This window comes from Quercus robur, chromosome 1 (genome assembly GCF_932294415.1).
Source record: "Quercus robur chromosome 1, dhQueRobu3.1, whole genome shotgun sequence".
In the NCBI taxonomy this organism is placed as follows: Eukaryota; Viridiplantae; Streptophyta; class Magnoliopsida; order Fagales; family Fagaceae; genus Quercus; species Quercus robur.
The window spans coordinates 34,222,556-34,230,664 of NC_065534.1; positions in this window are offsets into that span (position 1 = coordinate 34,222,556).

Here is an 8,109-nt window from a genome sequence, read left to right on the forward strand (position 1 = left end):
CTGACAACCACTCACCGGCAACTCGAGTTGATGCACCTGTTGTTGTACATGGGTCGGTTGTAGGTTGGGAAATCGCCCACCCGATCTTGAATAGGTCAATTACAGGTTAGGCAGAAACCTGACCCACCAGACCGGTTGATAGCCCTACATAGAATCATCCAATAACCTAAACATACCCAAGTAAATATGGATTCAAGACATAGCTTATTGAATTCATACTAACCAAATCAAGACTAATTTCTTATAGAAAATCAAATATCATAGTTCAAGTATAAAATTTGTTAGGTTCTAAGGAATTAGGAACTAATGTATTAGAACTTCAATGTGTAATGTTAGCAAACCATGATCAAAACATTTAGTCTAGATTTAGGCTACTCAAAGTGTTTTTTGTGTAAAGTTGGAATCGAGTGTACTGTAGGATTTATTGTGTAAATCTACAAGGCTCGATCGATCGAAAATTAGATTCAATCGATCGAAGCTCGTGCATATTGTTTTTCTGCAAATTTTCCAACTCAAGCCCAAGCCCATATGACGTGTAGGGTTTTATATTTTGGCTTAAGTATAATTGGAAAACCCTAGCCACGTTTTGTTGCTGTTGTTTATGTTGTGTGTATGAATCTCTTCTGAGATCTAGAGGTGTTTGCCTTCATACATACTTAGGGTTATCAAGATTGAGATTGATGTCAAGAGTTTGGTGATCGTTTCAGTTACTGCACAAAGAGCTTAAAGAGAAACACAAGTGGGAGTACTTATGATTGTTGTGAATCCAAGAAAGAAGTAGTCCATGGACTCAGAGCTGTCACATGGTCGTGGTAGTAAGTTTTCTACTCGAGGTAGCAATAGGATGTTAGTGGTCTAAGTCGCTATTGTAAAACTTCAATTCTTTCATAGTGGATCTATTTTATCTTGAGGATAGCTAGGTTAAATCCTCCCTAGGTTTTTTACCTGTTTGGTTTTCCTGGGTTATCATATCGTTGTGTTCTTTATTTTTTGCACTGTTTCAATGATATGATTTATCTGTGTTAACCTAGATTTGTATAATTTACCTAAGTTAATCACTTGGCTAAATAACTAGGTTAATCTTGTTTGTGTTTAAGGGTCTAAAAAGGTACAAAATTTAACACACAAAAATTCATAAAAATCATTATTAAAAAAAAAAATTGTCTTACCTTACTTTCGGTAAGGTGTTACATGGTGAAGGAAAACTTGATAATTTGCAAAGTGGAAGACTAGCTTAAAAAAAATTAAGACCAGGTCATTAAAAGTACTTTATCGTCAGTGATGATTTATCATATTTTGATTTTTGTTTATTGTTTTGTTTTATTTTATTTTTAATTGTGAAACAACTTAAGGTTCAAAACTTTCAATTAAGTTGGATATATATATATATATATATATATATCATTTGATAGATATAATAATAAAGGATAGTGAATTTTAACCTTGATCCTCTTCATGAAAGAGTGTAGATTATGCCATTTACTATTAGGCTCTTGGCCTGTTATGCTTGATATATATTTCACATACACGCATATTAATGTAATCAAACCTATGCGCTCATGACATAGTGATAGGGGTGGGTGGAATGGAATGATAGTCAAGTTATATTGGTATGAGTGACATTGATGATGCGTAAATCATTAGTCCTGTAGGTTCGTCTAGACAGAGCTGAATCCTCGTCACTATTCCTGCAAACGCAGAACAAAGGCTCTTCTAAGGTGGTCACCGGTGTGGTGCCTGCCATAGCGTCTTTGATGTCAAAGTTAGTATATAGAAGCTTTAGAGAGAAATAAGAAAGTTCTGAAGATCAAAGATATATGTATAAGAGTATTTTTGGGTGAATCTATGTACCTTGTTTGTCTTCTTTGAGTGCGTATATATAACTTCATAGTTTTTAGTCGTTGGGACCTTAATTGTGGCTTTAGTGCTCTTTCTGTAATGCCTCAGGGCTTATTAGTGTGGGCCTTGATGGGCCTTCAATGGTCTACCAACTAATTGGTAACTATCTAAGGCATTGAATCTTCTTATTAATGACTCGCCTGCCTTCGTTCGTGTCGTGCCAAGGTGGACGAGTATATTTGATGAGGTCGTCCAAGAAAAGAGAGTTTGTCGATCCCATCAGCTGCCCCCTAGGTTTTGTGGTCGTCGTGGCGTGTCACGATGACCATTAGAAGATGAAAGGTTTCTTGACCAAACATGGCTCTGGGGGGATTGTTCCACATTTAATGCGTAGTGGCGGTACCACACACATCATGGCCATGTGGCGTGTTCTGACCGGTAGAGTTAATGCCCCATTTTGTGTGACTCTTGGATTTCTTGCTGAATTTCATTTTTTTGTGCATAGTTTTTAAACTTCTTCTCTTTCCTTTTTCCCTTCACTTTTTCCAATTCTTTCTCAATCATTGCTATGTGCTTCTTCTTCTCCAATCCACCTTGCGATTTTCTTTGAGCTTTTGCATTTTGTGGTTGCTTCCTTTGAGGTATGTCTCTCTTTTCCCTTTGCCTTTGCTTTTTATGGAGTAGATAGATTGTGCTGGTTTTTGATTTCTCTCTCTCTCTCTCTCTCTCATTTTTTTTTTTGGGGCTTTTAGGATTATCCTCTCTCTCTCTCTCTCTCTCTTTGTTTTTTGGGTTTCCATGGTTAGTAGCTTTGAAGTTAGGATAGCTTGCCCCTCAATTTCATTCCTTTTTGCACGTTTGGGGGCTTCTTTAGGTGTTTCTCGTACCTTTCTCCCTTTAGTTGAAAACTTTGTCTTTAAGGGTAGTAGTTTAAGCATTGCGTTGGCTAATATGCTCCCCTTGCTCCGTCAGTCAATTGATTGGTTCGAGGGTTTAATGAGTGAGCGAATAGCAATGTTTGAGGTGAGATCTAGTGAGCTCGAGACAAGGTTGTCATCTAACGACAATCCTGTGGAGGTGGAGGAGGACACCACAGTCTCCGTCCCTCAGGAGGTTAGGGCTTTCTCTGCCCTTGGGGAGGAGTGTAGCCTAGATGTTGAGATCCTCTCCAGGTTTAGCAATAGGTTTCAGTTTCCTGAGAGGGTTAGGGTTCGTCTTCTTTGAAAAAAGGAACGAGCTTGTCATTTTTCGCCCGGGGAGGTGTGCTTCAACAAGGCTGCCTTCCTGAGTGGGCTCAGATTCCTTGTCCACCCCTTCATCATGGAGCTTTTAAACCACTTCAAAATCGCTCTTGGGCAACTTATACCGAACTCCTGGAGTATAGTGGTCAGCTATATGGAGATATGGCTGGCCACCATTGAGGGAGATATGATCAGGGTTAACGAGTTCACCTTCTTGTATCATCTGAAAGAATCCAAGGAATACGGGTACTATGAGCTAGTGCCTTGGGTCAAGGAAGCCAGGATCGTCGGGGCCTGCCCTCGTCGTTCCAATACTAGAAGTCCTGATTCATTTTTGTCTCCGAGGATGAATGGGAGACCCCCTCTGGTGAAGTTTGGGGAGACATCCCTAGGTTGCTCTGTCGGTGGAGAACCCCAAGTTTAGATGTGTCGCCTCTCCACCAGTCCTTCATCATTATTATTTATTTTTTCCTTGCATATATTTTGTCATTATTAACTTTCCTGCTTGTTATCTCATGCACAATTAAGAGACGGCCAAAACTTAAGAGCAGATATAGGCACTATGTTAAAGCAACCATTGAGTACGTGAGGACAATTGAAGACTTTGACAATTTGGTCGACCCGCAAACTCTAACTCTTCATTGCCTTGGCCTAGAGTCTTCTACTTTCGTCCTACGCACTATAGAAATTGAAGAGAAGAAGAGTGTTCGTTAAATTTATTGCTACAACTCACTTCCTCTTCTTTCTTTCTTTTTTTTAATTTTTTATTTTTTTTAACAAGTGTTTTTTTGTAGGGATGACGACCAAATTTAACCAGGGGATGTACACAAAGATGAGGGGTAAGAAGAACGAGCCCCTTTCCAGCATCGGAAGAGGACGGTGCAGGTTGTGGAGAAAGGTGTCTCCGTCACTCCTCCTGCCCCGTCACTGAGCTCTCGAGGACAGCCTCCCTGGCTACCTCAGTAGAAAAAATCACTCCTCTCTGGAAGAAGCCTCGTGTGGATGACAAGGGGAAGGACAAGGCCGATTCTCATTCGTCCACTGTTTTTGACGATGTTGGCCTTATGCTGGTGAGGGCACAGGAGTCTTTTTCTGCTGAGGAGCTGAGGGTCTTCTCAGGTGTACCCTCTCATAAGATTCTGGGTCGTCACATCCACAAACTCGTCCAGGTATTGTACTTATGCAATTTTACCCTCTTCTCTTTCTTTCTTCTTTTTCATCGTCCTAAATGTTGGATTTCCTTTTCAGGTGCTGGGGGAGAGCCTTCACATTACTTCGGAGTACCTCACTCACGAAGCAAAAATTGCTTCAGCAGTGTCCAGGGTGGAGGCTTTGGAGGCAGAAAATTCCAAGTTGAAGAAGGATCTTATTTCTGTCATGAATGAGGCCAACACCATCAAGGAGAAGGCTAAGGTATTGGGGGACAACCTCAGAGCAGAGAGACAGCTGACATTGGAGAAAGACAAGCAACTCTAGGCTGCGAAGGAGAAGGTGAAGACCGTTGCTGCCTAGGCCGTTGAGGCGTTCCAGTAAACTGAGGAGTACAACACTATACTCTTCAGCTAGTACTATAAGGGCTTTGAACTCCTTCGTCGGTACCTGGTCAAACACCCCTTTGGAGTATACCTGGAGAATCTGGACATGGAAGTGGTTGATCAAGAGATGGCAGTAGACGAGGCCTCCCAATCCACTACTCCTGCTAAAGACGCTCCAAGAGATGCTTCTTTGCCTCCTCCCAATGGTGATGATGCAGTAACTGCCTGAACTTGCCTTATGTTTGTCTACCTTTTTCTCTTTTTTGTAATCTTCTTTTTAGGTGCCTAGTGTGTTTTGGGCTTTTTGATTCTTCTTTCAGAACAATTTTTTTATTCCAAGTTAAGAACAATGTTTTCTTTGCCCAGTGTTTATGGGTCTTTGATTATAATATTGAAACAATGCTGGTTGCCCATTGTTTTTGGGCCTTCAATTATATTAGTAATTTTGTACTTACTTGTTTACTTTCCTGCCTTGCATGATACTTTGCATGTTATCTCTATCTACTTCGTTCCTTTAGTCACCATCCTTTTTTTGGGGTCAGTAACTTGCCCCCGTCCATGCGAGCTTTTGTTACTTAGTCAAAAGTTTTGTTGTGACTTATACCCTTGTCAGTAACTTACATCCGTCTAGGCAAAATCTTGTTTCTTAGCTAATTTTTGTGACTTACACCCATTGAAGGGATCTTGTCATCTTTGGATTCACCAGTAACTTACATTCATCTAGGCGGAATCTTGTTACTTAGCCAATTTTTGTGACTTACACCCATTGAAGGGATCTTGTCATCTTTGGCTTCGTCAATAACTTACATCCGTCTAGGCGGAATCTTGTTACTTAGCCAATTTTTGTGACTCACACCTATTGAAGGGATCTTGTTATCTTTGGCTTCGTCAGTAACTTACATCTGTCTAGGCGAAACCTTGTTAATTAGCCAATTTTTGTGACTTACACCCATTGAAGGGATCTTGTCATCCTTGGCCTCGTTAGTAACTTACATCCATCTAAGCGGAATCTTGTTACTTAGCAGATTTTTTTACACATGCATCACACTAGCTGAATAGTTCTTTTATTGCTTTATTTCAAACATGAATACATTCGTCGACTACATCTACTGATGGTATTGCTTCAAATGCTTAATATTCCATGGTCATGGTAGTTTCCTCTCGTCCAACGTCTCCAGGTGATTGCTGCCTTTCCTGGAATAATGGGTGACTCTGTAGGGTCTTTCCCATGTTGGACCGAGCTTCCCCTGAGTTGGGTTCTTGGTGGCAGGTGTAACATTGCGTAGGATGAGGTCTCCAAATTAACTCGTCTGAGCTTCACCCTTCTGTTGTAATACTCAGACATCTTTGGCTATTACTTCGCCATCTTGCAAGATGCTTCGTCTCTGGATTCGTCCCAGCAGTCCAGGTTGACTTTCAGTTGATCATCATTTTCTGCCTTCATGGAAAGCTTCTCGTCTCAAGCTGGTGATTCCTAATACTGGAATTATTGCTTCAGTGAGATTGAAGGGGGTCTCTCCTGTTAGGGTTCTTGCTGTAGTCTTGTATGCCCACAAAACATTGGGCAGCTCTTCCGACCACATGTCCTTTGCCTCGTCTAGCCAATCCTTGAGGATCTTAAGCAAGGTCTGGTTTGTCATTTCCGTCTGGCCGTTAGCTTGGGGGTGACCAAGGGATGAGAATTGGTTCTTGATTCCTAGCCCCGAGCAAAATTCCCTGAAACCTTGACTATCAAATTGCCACCTGTTGTTTGATATGATCGTCCGTGGTATCCCGAATCGGCAAACTATGTTCTTCCACACAAAGTTCTAGACCTTCACCTCCGTTATGGTTAATAGTGCTTCTGCTTTAACCCATTTTGTGAAATAATTAATGGCAACTGGTAAAAATTTTACCTGTATTTTACCTTGGGGTAACGGGCTGACGAAGCCAAGTCCCCACTGAACAAATGGCCACGAGGAGGATATTTTCGTCAGCTTTTCGGATGGGATGCACTAGATGTTTTCAAACCTCTAGCATTTATCGCACTTCTTGATGAACTCCTTTTCATCCTTCTACAGGGTAGGCCAAAAGTAACCTCAGATAACTTTGCTAATCAGGGATTTCAGGCTTACATGATCTCTGCAAGTTCCTTCGTGGAGCTCCTCCAGAATATATTTGGCTTCCTCCTTGTTGACACACCTCAGGTAGGGCATGGAGAAGCCTCTTTTGTACAAGGTATCTTTCAAGATCGTGAACCTTGCTGCCCTCTTCCTGATCTTTCTTGCTTCTTCAACGGCCTATGGGAGCCGTCTGTCTTGAAGAAAGGATAAGATTGGGTTCATCTAGCTACTTTCGCTCTGGATTGTGAAGGTGTGGACTTATTCAATGCTGAGGCATCTTTGGACTTCAATCTCTAGGTCTTTACTTGTTGGTCTGACTTCTGACGATGACTCTTTCGCCAACTCGTCTGCCCCTATATTCTGGTTTCTAGGGATCTGTGTGAACTCTATCCAATCAAAATTTTGTGTCAAAAGCTTCATCAACTTCAAGTATTTTTGCATCATCTCCTCCTTTGCTCTGAATTCCCCTTTTATCTGGCCTATGACTTGCTTTGAATCGCTCTAAAGGAGCAAGTTTTTGACTCCTAGTGCTTTTTTGACCCTTAATCCCGTCAATACTCCTTCATATTCAGCTTCATTATTTGTGGTCAGGAATGCTAGCTGAACTCCGTATTTGAGCGCCTCTCCTTCAGGGGTAATGATAATGACCCCTACTCCGCCCTTCCTTTGGATTGGCGAACTGTAAGTCTGAATCGTCCATCTTTCCGCCTTGTCTGTATCCCCTTCCTCATCGAGGATTGTAAATTTAGAGATGAAATCTGTCAGATCCTGTGCCTTAATAGCTATCCTAGGGTGGTATTCTATGTTGAATTGGCTAAGCTCTGTAGCCCACTAGATCATCCTTCGTACAGCCTCGGGCTTGTTCATTACCTTTTTCTATAGGTTGGTACGTCATCACCAAGATAGGATTCGCCTGGAAATAAGGACGCAGCTTGCGTGAAGCAACAATCAAACTAAATGCAATCTTCTCTATCCTTGGGTATTTGGCTTCTGCCCCCTGGAAGGCCTGGCTGACATAGTAGACTGGGAGCTGTCTTCTATCCTTATCTCAAATCAAGGCAGCACTCACAGCTGTAGCTGACACTGCCAAGTATAAATACAGGTTTTCTCCCTCCTTGGACGGACTCAGGAGGGGTGGATTGCTCAGATATTGCTTGAGTTTTTGGAAGGCTTTCTCACACTCGTTCGTCTAAGCGAAGGCCTACTTGAGTGTCTTGAAGAAGGGCAGGCATTTGTCCGTTGCTTTTGAGACAAACCTGATGAGCACTACTATCCTTCCTGTGAGCTTCTGAACTTCCTTTACGGTCTTGGGTGACGCTATCTCCAGTATGGCTTGTACCTTCTTTGGATTCGCTTCTATTCCCCTCTAGGACACCATAAACCCTAAGAACT